Raw genomic sequence first — 17,444 nt, 5'->3', positions numbered from 1 at the left:
ACTTTATATTGATTAAGGGCACACTCCAACAGGAGGACATTACAATCCTAAACATATATGCACCTAACATGGGGGCTCCCAAATTCGTCAAACAAACACCACTAGAACTAAGGTCACAGATAACACCAAACAAAGTGGTGTTGGGTGACTTTAACACCTCACACTCATCAATTGACAGGTCATCCCGGGAAAAAATAAACAGAGAGGTATCTGGACTAAATGAGGTCATAGAAGAAATGGACCTAACAGATATATACAGGACATTTCATCCAAAGGCTGCAGAATATACATTATTTTCTGCAGCACATGGAACATTCTCTAAAATGGACCATATATTAGGACACAAAGCAAATCTTAACAAATTCAGGAAAATTGAAATAATTCCTTGCATTCTATCTGACCACAATGGACTTAAACTACAAATCAGTACCAAGAAAGGCTATAGAGCATACACAAAATCATGGAAACTAAACAATACACTACTTAACGATGAATGGGTCAATGAAGAAATCAAGAAGGAAATCAAAAAATTTATAGAGTCAAACGATAATGAGAACACAGCATATCAAAATTTCTGGGACACAATGAAGGCAGTTTGAAGAGGTAAGTTTATAGCCTTAGGTGCCTATATTAAGAAGATAGAAAGGTTGCAAGTAAACGACCTAATGCTTCACCTTAAAGCCATGGAAAAAGAAGAACAAGGCAAACCAAAAATCAGTAGATGGGAAGAAATAATAAAGATTAGGGCAGAAATTAATTAAATAGAAACCAAAAAAAAAAAAAAAACCAATCCAAAGAATTAATGAAACAAAGACTTGTTTCTGTGAAAGGATAAACAAGATTGATAAACCCTTAGCAAATCTGACCAAAAGAAAGAGAACAGACACAAAATAATAAAATCAGAGATGAACAAGGTAACATCACAACAGATTCCGGAGAAATTAAAAAAAATCAGTGACATATTATAAAAGCACATACTCCACAAAGTATGAAAATCTGAAAGAAATGGATGATTTCCTTGATCTATATGACCTACCTAAATTAAATCAAAATTAGATTAATCACTTAAATAAACCTATAACAAACATGGAGATCTGAAGAGTTATCAATAATCTCCCAACTAAAAAAGCCCAGGCCCAGATGGATTCACTGCTGAATTTTACCAGACCTTTAAGGAAGAGCTAACACCATTGCTTCTTAAGCTTTTCCAGGAAATACAAAAAGAAGGAATTCTACCAAACTCCTTCTATGAGGCCAGCATCACCCTGATACCAAAACCAGGCAAAGATAGAACAAAAAAAGAAAATTACAGACCAATCTCCCTCATGAACATAGATACAAAAATTCTCAACAAAATATTGGCAAACAGAATACAAGAGTATATCAAAACGATCATCCACCCTGACCAAGTAAACTTTATCCCAGAGATGCAGGGATGGTTCAACATACACAAATCTATAAATGTAATACATTACATAAACGGGTTGAAGGACAAAAATCACATGATCATCTCATTAGACGCAGAGAAAGCATTTGACAAAATCCAACATCCCTTCATGATAAAAGTCCTACAGAGACTGGGAATAGAAGGAACATATCTCAATATAATAAAGGCTATTTATGACAAGCCTACAGCCAACATATTACTAAATGGGGAAAAACTGGAAGCTTTTCCACTAAAATCAGGAACAAGACAAGGGTGTCCACTGTCCCCACTTCTATTTAATATAGTTTTGGAAGTCTTAGCCATAGCAATAAGGCAAGAGACACACATAAAAGGGATACAAATTGGAAAGGAAGAAATCAAGTTATCATTATTTGCAGATGACATGATTCTATACATAAAGGACCCTAAAGACTCTACTAGCAAGCTGTTAGAGCTGATCAAAACCTACAGCAATGTAGCAGGATACAAAATAAATACACAGAAATCAGTAGCCTTCATATATGCTAACAACAAACACACAGAGGATGAAATCAGAGAATCACTCCCATTCACAATTGCATCAAAAAAATAAATAAATAAATAAAGTACCTTGGAATAAACCTAACCAAGGAAGTAAGGAATCTCTACAATGAGAACTTTAAAACACTCAAGTGAGAAATTGCAGAAGACACTAGAAAGTGGAGAAACATCACTTGTCCTGGATTGGAAGAATCAATATTGTGAAAATGGCAATCTTACCTAAAGCAATCTACACAGTGAATGTAATCCCTATCAAATTTCCAAAGGCATTCTTCAAGGAAATAGAAAAAACAATCCAAAAATTCATTTGTAATCACAAAAAACCTCAAATATCTAAAATAATACTGAACAACAAAAATAAGGCTGGTGGTATCACCATACCTGATTTTAACCTATACTACAGAGCCATAGTAACAAAAACAGCATGGTACTGGCACAAAAACAGACATGTAGATCAGTGGAACAGAATAGAGGACCCAGATGTAAGCCCAAGTAACTATAGCCACCTTATGTTTGAAAAAAATGCCCAAATCCTCATTGGAGAAAAGATAGCCTCTTCAGCAAATGGTGTTGGGAAAACTGTATATATATCTGCAGAAGGATGAAAATAGATTCTTCTCTCTCTCCATGCACAAGAATTAAGTCCAAATGGGTTAAAGACCTTAAAATCAGACCTGAAACTCTGAAACTGCTAGAGGAAAAAGTAGGGGAAACCCTGCAACATATTAGTCATGGCAAAGACTTTCTGAATTCAACCCCAATTGCTTAGGCAATAAAACCACAGATTAATCACTGGGACCTCATGAAATTACAAAGATTTTGTACTGCGAATGACATAGTGAAAAAAGCAAAGAGGCAACCTACAGAATGGGAAAAAATCTTCACCAGCTTTATATCTGATAGAGGATTAATATCTAGGAGATACAAAGTACTTAAAAAGTTAAATAATAAGGAATCAAACAAGCCAATCAAAAAATGGGCTATGGAGCTAAATAGAGAATTCTGAAAGGAAAAAATACGAATGGCATATAAGCATTTAAAAACATGTTCTACGTCACTAGTCATCAGGGAAATGCAGATTAAAACTACATTGAGATTCCATCTCACTCCTGTCAGATTGGTCACCATCATGAAGAAAAATGATAATAAATGTTGGCGGTGATGTGGAAAAAGAGGAACCCTTCTACACTACTGGTGGGAAAGCAATCTGGTCCAGCCTTTGTGGAAATCAGTGTTGAGTTCCTAAAACAACTATACATTGATCTACCATATGACCCAGCTGTAGCACTCCTAGGCATATATCCGAAGAACTCATCTCATTTCCTTAGACTATGTGCTCAACCATGTTTATTGCTGCTCAATTTATAATGGCTGGGAAATGGAACAAGCCTAGATGTTCCTCAACTGATGAGTGGATAATGAAGATGTGGCACAATGGAGTTCTACTCAGCGGTAAGGAAAAATGAAGTTATGAAATTTGCAGATAAATGGATGGACCTGGAAAGGATTATACTAAGTGAGATAACCCAGGCCCAGAAATCAAGTGCCACATATTCTCTCTCTTGTGGATTGGGCTTCTGCATGAGAAGGAAAGTACTTAGTAGCAGAGGCCAGTAAGTTAAAAAGGAGACATAAACAGAAGAGAAAGGAAGGGAGGAGGGTACTTAATAGGTTGATATTATATATATTTAAATACAACGATTGAGATGGGGAGGTAATATGATGGAGAATGGAATTTCAAAGGGGAAAGCGTCGGGGGGGGGGAGGGAGGGAATTACCATGGGATTTTTTTTTTATAATCATGGAAAATGTTAATAAAAAAAAAAAGAAATGCAAGGATGAATTCCAAGAAATATCAAGAAAATCAGAAAATGATGTGAAAAGGGAGGATGGAATCTAGTCCTGGAAAAGTAGTAGAAAATGCAAACCTAATTGAACAAGTCCAAAACTGTAGAAGCTCTCAAGAATAGAGTCAGCCATGTGGAGGATAGAAACACTGACCTGAAATACTAAACTGAAGAAACAGTAAGGCAGTTCAAAAGTTTCAATCAGTTCAAAAATTTCTGTGAACAGAACATGAGGGAATTGTGGGATACCCTTAAACTTCAGGAAATTCTCTACACAGAAGAATCAAATAATCAAACTCAAATGCATACAAAAAGCAGATCACAATAACCAAACTCAGAGAAGGCACAAAAAATTCAAAGTCCATGAAAACACCAAACCACATACACCAACACAATATGGCAGAGATCAAATCAAACCTCAAATCATTACCCTAAATATTAGTGGCCTTAATTCACCCATGAAGAGACACAAACTAACAGCATGGGTCCAAAAATTAGACCCCTCAATTTGTTGTCTTCAAGAAACCCACCTCACCACTAAAGACAGACACAGATACCTCCTCAGGGTGAAAGGGTGGAAAACAATACTCCAAGCAAATGGGAATAAGAAACAAGAAGGCATAGCTATATTAATATCAAATAAAACAGACTTGAAACCAAAAATAATCAAAAAAGAGAAAGAAGGCCACTTCCTACTTATCAAGGGAATGATCCATCAAGAGGATATTACACTCATAAATCTTTATGAACCAAACACTTGGTGTACCACAGTTCATAAAACAAAACCTACTTGACAATAAAACAGAAATAACCACAAACACCATCATAGTTGGGGACTTCAATACACTATTATCAATAATAGATCATCCAAACAGAAACTCAACAGGGAATTAATAGAGCTCAACAAAACCACAGAAAAAATAGACCTAATGGACATCTACAGAATATACCATCCCAAATCCACTGACTACACATTCTTCTCAGGAGCCCATTGAAAATTCCATAAAATAGATCATATACTGGGTCACAAAGCCTGCCTCCATATATTTAGGAAGATTGACATAATTCCCTGCATGACATCAGATCACAATGCTATATTGCTAGAAATGAACAACAAAAGACCCACCATCTCATCAGCTCCTGGAAACTGAACAGAACCATTTTAAACAATAAATAGGTAGTAGATGAAATTGTGACATTTGTAGAAATGAATGACAAAGAGAACACATTGTACCAAAACTTATAGGACACAGAAGATGGCGGCGTAGGTACCACGCCAAAGCAGCCTAGGGGGGGAAAAGACCAAAAAAACTCAGCAAAATACACACTTTTACTAAAAAGTGAGGTGTATAGGAAATTGAAGTGGCAGCAGAGAAGTAGAAGAGTTCCAGAGCATCCAGAGCCTGCACAGGTGGGAAAAGCAGCTGCGGCAGCTCGGCCAACTGCCATAGTGGCGGCGCACCAGAAAGCCGCCAGGCTCGGCTCCAGCCACAGGAAAAGCCAGGTGCGGGAGCTTTCCCTCACACCGCGCTCTCCACAACTCGGGAAATGTGAGGGGAGAGCAGCAGTGAGCAACGGAGGAGCAGACCGCGAGGTAGAAGAACACGTGGAGCCGCGAGAGAACTGGAGCAGCTGTGGCTCCCTCCCCTCCCCCACTGCCTGAGCCCAGCTCCGATGAACAGAGCAGTGGCCTTGGACTGGCCACGCCAACTTGAACTGACAGGGGAACCCAAGCAGGAGCAGAGTTCGGCAGCAACATCAGTGGCTCCAGCACCGGTAACAGCGGCCCCAGCAGCAGCAGTCCCAGGAGTGGCAGCAGCGGCAGACTCGGCAGCAGCAGCTTCAGGGGGAGCAGCGGCAGTGGACAAAGCAGCAGCAGCTTCAGCAGCAGTGGTGGCTCCAGCAGTGGCAGCTACAGCAGCAGCAGAGGCAGCACCAGCGGTGGGTCCAGCAGCAACACCTTCAGCAGCAGTGGCTACAGACCCAGCAGGGGCAGCTTGAGCAGCAGCAGTTCCAGCAGCAGGGGTGCTGATATGCAGGGCCACACATGCCAGGCTCGGTTTGCCCCACAGGAAAAGCAAGTGCCCAGCTCCAGAAATCAGAACAGCAGCCCGAAGACCCAGGCAGCAACTTGACTGAGACCAAAATCATCCAAGGTAACTGGGATTGCACCGGGGAAGGGTCTCGAATGGTCGCAAGCTGACTTGGATCCCTCAACAGACCAGAAATCTTAACCTCTTTGTTGATAGAGGATCTGGTCGTTATAATAACTACTCTTGCATACATACTCGGGGCTGTTTTTGATTGAATGTGTACAGTGTTTAGTTAAATTTTAGAATCTACCAGTATTTTATTCCACTCAGCCTGCTTGAATACTCCTATAGCAGGGAAACTCAACCCCTAAGAACATCTTTGTAGATACTCTGAGAGTCTTAAGAGCCACACCTAATACCTTAAGGTCCTACCCTGAAAATATATTACATCAAATCAATTGATACAGCTAAGAATACACAGCTAGCTAGAAAATCCAAGCATTAACTTAATACAAGATGCAAAAATATATACATTATAACACAAGAAACACTAAAAAGCAAGATGATATAAATCCACCTAAAAGTATTAATGCATCAGAAATGTCCTCCAGTGAGAAAGAGTTAAAGGAAATGCCTGAGAAAGAATTCAAAAGAATGATTATAAACATGTTCAAAGAGGTCAAAGAACACATCAAAAGAAACAAAGAAGAAATCAAAGAGGAAATCAAAGGAATCAAAGAAGATGCAGGACACCAATTTCATGAAATAAAGAAGGCAATACAAGACATAAATAAGGAAATAGAAATAATAAAGAAAAACCAGTTAGAATTACTAGCAATGAAGAACACAGTTAATGAAATAAAAAACTCTGTAGAAAATCTCACCAGTAGGATGGATGAGGGAGAGGACAGAATATCTAAGCTAGAAGACCAGGTGGCACAACTAATACAGTCCAACAAAGAGAAAGACAAACTTATAGAAAAATATGACTGGGAATTTCAAGACATTCGGGATACTATGAAAAGATCCAATATAAGAATTCAGGGCATAGTAGAAGGAGAAGAATTCCACTCCAAAGGCATAGTAGGTGTCTTCAACAAAATCATAGAAGAAAATTTCCCCCAAATTGGGAAAGAGGTTCCAATGCAGATACAAGAAGCCTTTAGAACCACAGCCAGACAAAATCCTGAAAGAACCTCTCCTCACCATATTATAATCAAACTTCCAAACACACACACCAAAGAAAAAAGATTGAAAGCAGTTAGAGAGAAAAATCAAGTTACTTACAAAAGCAAGCCCATCAGGATTACAGCAGATTATTCAAAACAACCTTTTAAAGCCAGAAGGGCTTGGAGTGATATATTCCAAGTTCTGAAAGATAACAACTGTCAACCAAGGTTACTTTATCCTGGAAAGTTATCCATTCAAATAGATGGAGAAATAAAGACATTCCATGACAAAAGAAGGTTAAAGGAGTATTTGAAGACAAAACCAGCTCTACAGAAAATACTTGATAGAATCCTCCATGCTGAAGAAAAGGAAAAGTACACATATAAGGAAACTAGAAAAAACAAGTAATACTCAAATACTAGTTAACAGAAGAGAGCACAGGTAGAACCAGAACCACAAAAAAAAAAAAAAAGGCAAACATAAATACACACCTTTCAATAATATCTTTTAATATCAACGGCCTCAATGCCCAACCAAAAGACATAGATTTGCAGAATGGGTTAAAAAGCAGGATCCTACAATTTGTTGTCTCCAAGAAACTCACCTTTCTACAAAGGATAGACATTATCTTAGGGTGAAAGGTTGGAAGACGGTGTTTCAAGCAAATGGGCCTAGAAAACAAGCAGGGGTTGCTATCCTAATATTGGACAGGGTAGACTTTAGTCCGACGTTAGTCAAGAAAGATAAGGAAGGTCACTTTATATTGATTAAGGGCACACTCCAACAGGAGGACATTACAATCCTAAACATATATGCACCTAACATGGAGGCTCCCAAATTCGTCAAACAAACACTATTAGAACGAAGGTCACAGATAACACCAAACACAGTGGTGGTGGGTGACATCACAACAGATTCCAGAGAAATTCAAAAAATCATAGGGACATACTATAAAAGCATATATTCCACAAAGTATGAAAATCTGAAAGAAATGGATGATTTCCTTGATCTATATGACCTACCTAAATTAAATCAAAATGAGATTAATCACTTAAATAGACCTATAACAAACATGGAAATCTGAAGAGTTATCAATAATCTCCCAACTAAAAAAAGCCCAGGCCCGGATGGATTCACTGCTGAATTTTACCAGACCTTTAAGAAAGAGCTAACACCATTGCTTCTTAAGCTTTTCCAAGAAATAGAAAAAGAAGGAATTCTACCAAACTCCTTCTATGAGGCCAGCATCACTCTGATACCAAAACCAGGCAAAGATAGAACAAAAAATGAAAATTACAGACCAATCTCCCTCATGAACATAGATACAAAAATTCTCAACAAAATATTGGCAAACAGAATACAAGAGTATATCAAAACGATCATCCACCCTGACCAAGTAAGCTTTATCCCAGAGATGCAGGGATGGTTCAACATACACAAATCTATAAATGTAATACATTACATAAACGGGTTGAAGGACAAAAATCACATGATCATCTCATTAGATGCAGAGAAAGCATTTGACAAAATCCAACATCCCTTCATGATAAAAGTCCTACAGAGACTGGGAATAGAAGGAACATATCTCAATATAATAAAGGCTATTTATGACAAGCCTACAGCCAACATATTACTAAATGGGGAAAAACTGGAAGCTTTTCCACTAAAATCAGGAACAAGACAAGGGTGTCCACTGTCTCCACTTCTATTTAATATAGTTTTGGAAGTCTTAGCCATAGCAATAAGGCAAGAGACACACATAAAAGGGATACAAATTTGAAAGGAAGAGATCAAGTTATCATTATTTGCAGATGACATGATTCTATACATAAAGGACCCTAAAGACTCTACTAGCAAGCTGTTAGAGCTGATCAAAACCTACAGCAATGTAGCAGGATACAAAATAAATACACAGAAATCAGTAGCCTTCATATATGCTAACAACAAACACACAGAGGATGAAATCAGAGAATCACTCCCATTCACAATTGCATCAAAAAAAATAAAATACCTTGGAATAAACCTAACCAAGGAAGTAAAGAATCTATACAATGAGAACTTTAAAACACTCAAGCGAGAAATTGCAGAAGACACTAGAAAGTGGAGAAACATCCCTTGTTCCTGGATTGGAAGAATCAATATCGTGAAAATGGCAATCTTACCTAAAGCAATCTACACATTTAATGCAATCCCTATCAAAATTCCAAAGGCTTTCTTCATGGAAATAGAAAAAACAATCCAAAAATTCATTTGGAATCACAAAAAACCTCGAATATCTAAAATAATACTGAGCAACAAAAAAGAGGCTGGTGGTATCACCATACCTGATTTTAACCTATACTACAGAGCCATAGTAACAAGAACAGCATGGTACTGGCACAAAAACAGACATGTAGATCAGTGGAACAGAATAGAGGACCCAGATGTAAGCCCAAGTAGCTATAGCCACCTGATATTCGATAAAAATGCCAAAAATACTCATTGGAGAAGAGACAGCCTCTTCAGCAAATGGTGTTTTGAAAACTGGATAAATATCTGCAGAAGGATGAAAATAGATTCTTCTCTCTCGCCATGCACAAGAATTAAGTCCAAATGGATTAAAGACCTTAACATCAGACCGGAAACTTTGAAACTGCTAGAGGAAAAAGTAGGGGAAACCCTTCAACATATTGGTCTTGGCAAAGACTTTCTGAATACAACCCCAATTGATCAGGCAATAAAACCACAGATTAACCACTGGGACCTAATGAAATTACAAAGATTTTGCACTGCAAAGGACACAGTGAAAAAAGCAAAGAGGCAACCTACAGAATGGGAAAAAATCTTCGCCAGCTATATATCTGATAGAGGATTAATATCTAGGATATACAAAGAACTCAAAAAGTTAAATAATAAGGAATCAAACAAGCCAATCAAAAAATGGGCTATGGAGCTAAATAGAGAGTTCTCAAAGGAAGAAATACGAATGGCATATAAGCATCTAAAAAAATGTTCTATGTCACTAGTCATCATGGAAATGCAGATTAAAACTACATTGAGATTCCATCTCACTCCTGTCAGATTGGCCACCATCATGAAAACAAATGATCATAAATGTTGGCGGGGATGTGGAAAAAAAGGAACCCTTCTGCACTGCTGGTGGGAATGCAATCTGGTCCAGCCATTGTGGAAAACAGTGTGGAGTTTCCTAAAACAGCTAGAGATTGATCTACCATATGACCCAGCTATAGCACTCCTAGGCATATATCCAAAGGACTCATCTCATTTCCTTAGAAGTACATGCTCAACCATGTTTATTGCTGCTCAATTTATAATAGCTGGGAAATGGAACCAGCCTAGATGTCCCTCAACAGATGAGTGGATAATGAAGATGTGGTACATTTATACAATGGAGTTCTACTCAGCGGTAAAGAAAAATGAAGTTATGAAATTTGCAGAAAAATGGATGGACCTGGAAAGTATTATACTAAGTCAGGTAACCCAGGCCCAGAAAGCCAAGCGCCACACGTTCTCTCTCATATGTGGATCCTAGCTACAGATGACTGGGCTTCTGCGTGAGAATGAAAATACTTAGTAGCAGAGGCCAGTAAGTTGAAAAGGAGACATAAAGGGTGGAGAAAGGAAGGGAGGAGGCTACTTAATAGGTTGATATTGTATATATGTAATTACAATGATTGTAATGGGGAGGTAATATGATGGAGAATGGAATTTCAAACGGGAAAGTGTGGGGGTGGGGAGGGAGGGAATTACCATGGGATATATTTTATAATCATGAAAAATGTTAATAAAAATTAAAAAAAAATAATATTCAAACTGAAAATTACTAGACAGAGAAACTGAAGTCTATTGCAAACTTTTCCTTTGAAATGAGGAGATCTGTCTGTACTGCATTTTTAGACTGTGAAGATAACGGGTCTCCTGTGACAGCAAAACCAGGCGGATAACAGCAGAGGGCGCAAGTGCCCAAGATGTAAGACTGGGAAGAGGACAATTGCTTTTTGTGAAGTAAAGCTAAACATATGCGATGACCTCATCCTCAACTGATTCTTTCTAAATATTAATATCCTATTAACTTGCTCAAAATTAAAATTCATTTTATATTTCAGATAATTTGGGTCAATTGGGCCAGGTTATTGAGTTATGTATTACATTGTTCCAGAGAAAAATACACACACAAATATATATATATACTACTAATATTGCTACAAACATATGAATAATACAAAAGATTACTCTAATTTTTTTATAAAATCGACTCAAATATTATTCACTAATGGAAACATCCATCAACTTCATTCTATGGCATAAAATACACACTCGAGAGAAATTCAATCTTTGCATTGTAAAGCATTTCCAAGTGGTTTACAAGAATGAAGAAAAAGAAAACATACACATGTGGTAAAGTTAGTTGCTCAGTAGCATTTGTAGCCAAACAAAATTCCCCCTGAAACTTCCCTGGTGCTGCTAGGGACATAGCTCCATTGACACAGTGCCTGCCTAGCATGTACAGAGCCTGGAGTTTGATCCCTACTGGCATTGCAGAGTACAGGCCACTCGGGAGGTGGAGATAAGAGGATCAGAAGTCCAAGATCATCTTCAGCTACATAGAAATCTAGAAGCCAGATGTTGACGTTGGTGTTTGATGTCCTCTTTGATCACTCGCCTCTTTATTTTACTGACAGGGTCACTTACTTCAGGCCAGAGCTCGCAGATTCAGCCAGTCTGGCTAGCCAGCCTTTTCCTGGGAAAGAAACTGGAAAGAAAACTTCTTAGCTGGAGCAGGGTCTGTCCAGTAGTCTTCGGGAAGCTTGTTACAAGTACGGACTCAAGAAGGAAGTCCAGGCTCTTGATTGGAGTGTCTCTCACAACAACCCCATGGATGGGGTCCAGATCAAATTCACTTCAAATAAAGCTGCTTAGCACATCAGGTTAATTAAAAGAACAATTTCAGTGTGATTATTCCATAATATTTTAGTTAGTGAAAAGCTCTCACCTCCTCTGAATCCTCCCTGACATTGAAGACCACACACAATGCCCATGCTTTCTTGATACCCTCCCATGTTCCTTCTCTTATGACTCATCTGCCGCTAGCCTATGCTTCCTGGCCATGATAATAGTCTCTGTCTGAGTGCCAGCTTCATCTACCGCATCAGAGGGGCATAGCCTGTGCTCCTTCACAGCTCACTGGACTGTTCTCTGCTATGTAAAACAATCCATACACATTTGTTGAATAACTGCTAATTAAAAGACATTGAATGATAAGCTTTACTAACTTAAAAATTAAATGTCTCTAAGTTTTACTTTTAAGAAATGTCTTTCTGGACTCTTGGCAGCTTGCAGCACTTCACCGCATGTCCTTTCCTCAGGCCTGGTGCCCCTGTCATCTAGTCTCCTGAAAAGAATTTTACTTCTGCAAAATTTAGCTCAAAAGCCACCACTATGTAGCCTTATCAAATATCTATTGACTTGAACTCTGGTATTTGTTTTATACTGCTTATAAGCAGTTTTATATGCTGTTCACTCATTAGGTGATAAAACACAGAGGGAATCAGAGATGTATACTACCAGAGTGTTAACACACACTAGGGACTCTTTGGAATCAGTGAATACACTGCTGGTTTAGAAGATAGAACCCTGCTTATCTCAAGTGAGGGTGCCTGTATGAAGCCTTCTACAATGCCAGGTGATGTCAGCTGCGTGGAATGACCATAATGATAAGCAGCATGAATCACTTAATACAAATGTTTGCCTCATAAAAAGTGCCACAGTAGCTATATAAAGTCATAAATAAAATGGTACATTATAAATAGTTCTGGCAGTGATATGGTAATATTTTTCACTGGATTGATTATTCACTGACAGTACTCAACATGGTCCTACAAATGCATCAACTGTGAAATGAATAGCTATTAAGTTTATTGATTTTCTGATTTCCATTGATAGCTAACAAGCCAAAGCTACACATCAATATTTGTATTAGTAATACCCAAGAGCTAACAATTTTGACAAATGAAACCTCAAAAGTTTGATGCGATGGAATTCACTCAGGGAAAAGAAGATACAATTTTAGAAGTGACAAGTGACCTCTGTGGGTGCTCTCAAAGGTCCCTATTATTGTTTATTTATCTTCAACGTCGACTACACGGTTCTCAGACCAACAGTGGCAGAATCACCTATTTGTTAGGAAGTCAATTACTAGTATCACCTCAGATTCGCTGAATCAGAAATAAATCAGTTTCTCCATGGTTTTGAGGCATATTAAAGTTTGAGAATCATTGGTATATCTTTTATCAAGAAAAACCCAATATTTAAAATATATGAATATATGGCAGACACATGAAATCAAATTTAAATTCCAATCCAAGGAAGAATAATTATTTACAACAAATTTTAAGACCTAACTGGACTTCTAGGTATATAACCAGGAATATTACACTAATATTTAATGTCCAGAGCAAAGAATTTAGGCTAGAGAGAATATAGTGGAACAGATACCATGGAACATATAATTTTTCAGATAATTTCTACAAATGCTTTCATCTATGTATGTACACACACACACACAAACACAAACACACACTGGTTTTAGCATGACATTCAAACATTGATTTGAGCCAAGGATGAGTTATTCTTTTCAGTAAAAAGCAAAACAGCGAATATTTTCAGCTGTGTAGGCCCTGTGATCTGTTACAACTGGTTATTATGTAGCACAAAAGCAACTTTAGAAAATATATAAATAAATGAATGTGACTTCTGTCCCAGTAGGACTTTTTAAAATTTTTTTTTATGGTGACTTAAATTTTATATTCTTAAAAGGTGGTTATTTTTGCAATGCCAAGGCTATAGGATTGTATGAAGAAACAATGTATCTCCTTTTCCTTAACCAAGCTTTTTTTTTTTTTAAACTTTCTTCACAAAGGCAATTTTTTTTTGTTAATCTCATAGATAATGATATAAAACAAGTGAACAAGCTTTCTCCAAAGGACTATACAGTAAAAATTTTAGGTTTTATACCTACTTATGGTCTCTGTCATGTATTCTTTTATAACCTCTTAAAAAAGTAAAAACCACTTTTAGTTTGTACTATACAATAAAAAGACTAGGCTAGGCTTGGTCTATGTGTGGTAGTCTGTTTATCCCTGGTATAAAATACCTACTTCGTCTTTTCAGAGAAACGGCTCTCTCCAGGCAGCTGTTCCCCAACGTAGGGCAGGACCTGATTTACAAGTGAGCACTGTTAGACAGAAGTAGATGTGAAGAGTCTCTGATCACTTGATTCCATCTGTTCATTTTACAAATGTGCTGAACACCTACTATGTACATTTGTTTTAGCAAGATTTTTCTCCAGTGTTCTCTACAAAACAATTCTTCTAGTTTCTCTAAACCAGAATTTAGGTTTCACAGTCTAATTTTAGGTTAAATTAGAATTCAAAACAAGAGGGAATTCATGATTATAAAAAAATGAATCTAGCTAACAATATCTTTTCAGTCAATATAAGTACATTCTTCTTAAAGTCACAGTCTACATGAGGAAAAATATGTAATGCTATTATGCTATTAAAAGATACCTTTTTACCCCATACTTTATTCTGTATGTGTGGTATTGGGGATCAAACCCAGCTAGTACATGCCAAGGAAGCACTTTACCACTAACTACATCCCCAGCCCAGGCTGAAACTTTTTCAAAAATATGTTGCCACATCCATAACACCCTCAGACAATTCCTTCCCACTTCCCTAATTTGCTTTCATGTCATAAAATGTGGATCCAGGCAGGGATCTTTAACAGCCATTTCAGCCATAAACTACTACTACAGCCAAGCATGGTGGCTCATGTCTGTAATCTCAGCACTGAGGAGCCTGAGGCAAGAGTACTGTCATGAGCTAAAGGCCAGCTTGGACTACTGAGTGAGATTCTATCTCAAAATAAAAAACAGATTAGATTTAAGGGCACATATTGCCTCCAAAGAAATTTGCAATTCTGCTTTTTTTTTTTTTTATTATAGAGGGAATGAATAGACATGCTTCCTCCAGGATAAAAACTGTAACTGTTAGCTTTTTGAGGGACACCTTTAAAAATTAAAAAGCCAGAAGGAACACAGAACCTCAGTATTAAAAAAATAAAGGCCCCTATTTAAGATCTTTGGTAAAGACACTATAGTTGATTGCCCACACCACCAAAACATGGCACGTTTTGTAGTTCAAAGTGACTGTGATTTTCCTTTTAACTATTTAAACAGAAGGACCAATGCCTTGGGAGATCATGAGAAATGTAATGGCCTCCCATTTCTCTTACACACATGCACACAGAATCATTCCGTGGGTAGAAGGAAAAGGGCTGGCGTTATCGTTTCCTTTTCCCTCTCTGTGTCCTTTTCTTTTCCTTTTCCTTGCGCTCCTGCTTGGCTAGTTTGTCCCTTTCTCTCTGCAGTTTGTCCTTCTCCTTCTTCCTCTGGGACTCATCCCGAAGTGAGTCTTGCTCCAGTTTCCCAGCATTGAGAACATCTTCCACGTTGGTATTTCGGAATAGGGATTTGTCAAAACCACTGTTCACTGTCGAGGCAGCTGAGTCACCCTTTTCATCTGCCTCCTCCTCTTCATCTGTCACGTCAGCATACTGGGCCATCAGGGCGGATTTTCTCTGTTTCTCTTCTTCTGACACCATCCTGGGCTTCACAACAGTCTGAGCCTGCTTCTCAATGAGGGTAGCAATGGCCTGCACCTCATCTTCTTTTTTCACTTAGGTGACAACATTCTGCATTTCAGACCATCGTTCTACAATTTCCTTGCAGATATCAAGGAGGGAATCTTCTTCCAGGAAAGCAGAGAGGATACCCTGCCGAGCGTCCAGCCTCTCTTCCTCTTCCTCCTCCTGCAGGGCACCAAGGATGCAGGCGCCGCACACGGCTTGGTCCACTCCCAACGCCTCCAGCCCTCCGTCCAGCCAACACCCAACGCCCCCGCGGTCTGCCTCGCCACGGGCCGCCTCGGCCGCTCCGCTGGGCGCCGGCATCTTGGGGCCAGGCCAGTAGGACTTTATTTATAAAACCATGTTGCAGGAAAATTTGGCCAAAAGGCTGTACATTGTTGACCCCTAAGTTAAGCTGTCATGAAAACATATTTCCATTACCAGAACTTCTTAAGTGACCGAAGTGACTGAGGGCACTGTATGCATAGCCAGGAATAAAAATGTTGCATGAAGAATTCACAGTGGAGATAGTGAGTTCTACGAGGAAAATATTTGTAATCTGATAAATTAAGGTTGTGTATACATTGCTAACATTATCCAAAGAATTACATTTTTCAAGATAGATGTTTTTGTATATAGAAATTGTCAATAAAAGATAGATATTGGGGCTGGAGAGATGGCTGACCAGTTAAGCATTTGCCTGCAAAACCAAAGGACCTTGGTTTGATTTCCCAGGACCCACATAAGCCAGATGCACAAGGTGGCGCATGTGTCTGGGGTTGTTTGCTGTGGCTGGAGGCCCTGGTGCACACATTCTCTCTCTCGAATATATATATAAAGATAAATATCTTTGGAGGAGAAATTATAAAGTGCCCACTTCTGCTTAGTATGTCGATATGTATTTAGTATGTATTTGTTAAATATTTGTTGATTTAATGATTAATGAGCTCTATAGTAATGGAAATATTTTCTATTAATCATTGCTGTTTAGAACCAAGTTTCCTGGGGATGTTGCACTCTTTCCTGATGAGCCTACACAAGACTTTGGCTTTGATCCTAAACATTATGTAAATAAATAAAGAAAGAATGATGAGGGCGAATGTAATTAAAGAAAAAAATGAATAAAAAGAACCATGTTGGGCTGGAGAGATGGCTTAGCCGTTAAGCGCTTGCCTGTGAAGCCTAAGGACCCCGGTTCGAAGCTCGGTTCCCTAGGTCCCACGTTAGCCAGATGCACAAGGGGGCGCACGCGTCTGGAGTTCGTTTGCAGAGGCTGGAAGCCCTGGCGCGCCCATTCTCTCTCTCTCCCTCTATCTGTCCTCCTCTCTGTGTCTGTCGCTCTCAAATAAAAAATAAAATTAAATTAAAATTAAAAAAACAAAGAGCCATGTTGTGTAAGGTAATATTTTCTTCCTTATGGAATTCAAAATTAAGATGGAAATAAAATGTCTGGTCTTATTTGTGACAAATTTTCTAGATTAGGTTAGTTGAGGTGGAAGACCCACCCTAAATGTGTCTGGCACTATTTCATACACTGAAATTTTGAATGGAATTAAAAGGAGACAGTGAAGTACACAACAATTTTCATTCATCTCTTCTTCATGATTGTTGATGCAATGTGACTAGCCATTTTATCTTCCTACCACCATAATTTTACCACATCAAATTATGACCCCCCAAAACCCTCCTTCCTTAAGGTTTTTGTCAAGTATTTGTTAAAGCAACAATAAAAGTAACTAC

At 38.3% G+C, this 17,444-nt stretch overlaps 1 pseudogene; it reads right to left on the bottom strand.

Moving 5' to 3' along the window:
• Positions 1–15,359: 15,359 nt before the first annotated feature.
• Positions 15,360–16,028, bottom strand: LOC123457470 (annotated as a pseudogene).
• Between the last annotated feature and the right edge of the window lie 1,416 nt (positions 16,029–17,444).

Source organism: Jaculus jaculus, unplaced genomic scaffold (genome assembly GCF_020740685.1).
Source record: "Jaculus jaculus isolate mJacJac1 unplaced genomic scaffold, mJacJac1.mat.Y.cur mat_scaffold_59_1_489403_arrow_ctg1, whole genome shotgun sequence".
In the NCBI taxonomy this organism is placed as follows: domain Eukaryota; kingdom Metazoa; phylum Chordata; class Mammalia; order Rodentia; family Dipodidae; genus Jaculus; species Jaculus jaculus.
The sequence above is the reverse complement of the archived record's forward strand: the minus strand, read 5'-3'. Positions and strand labels throughout refer to the sequence as shown.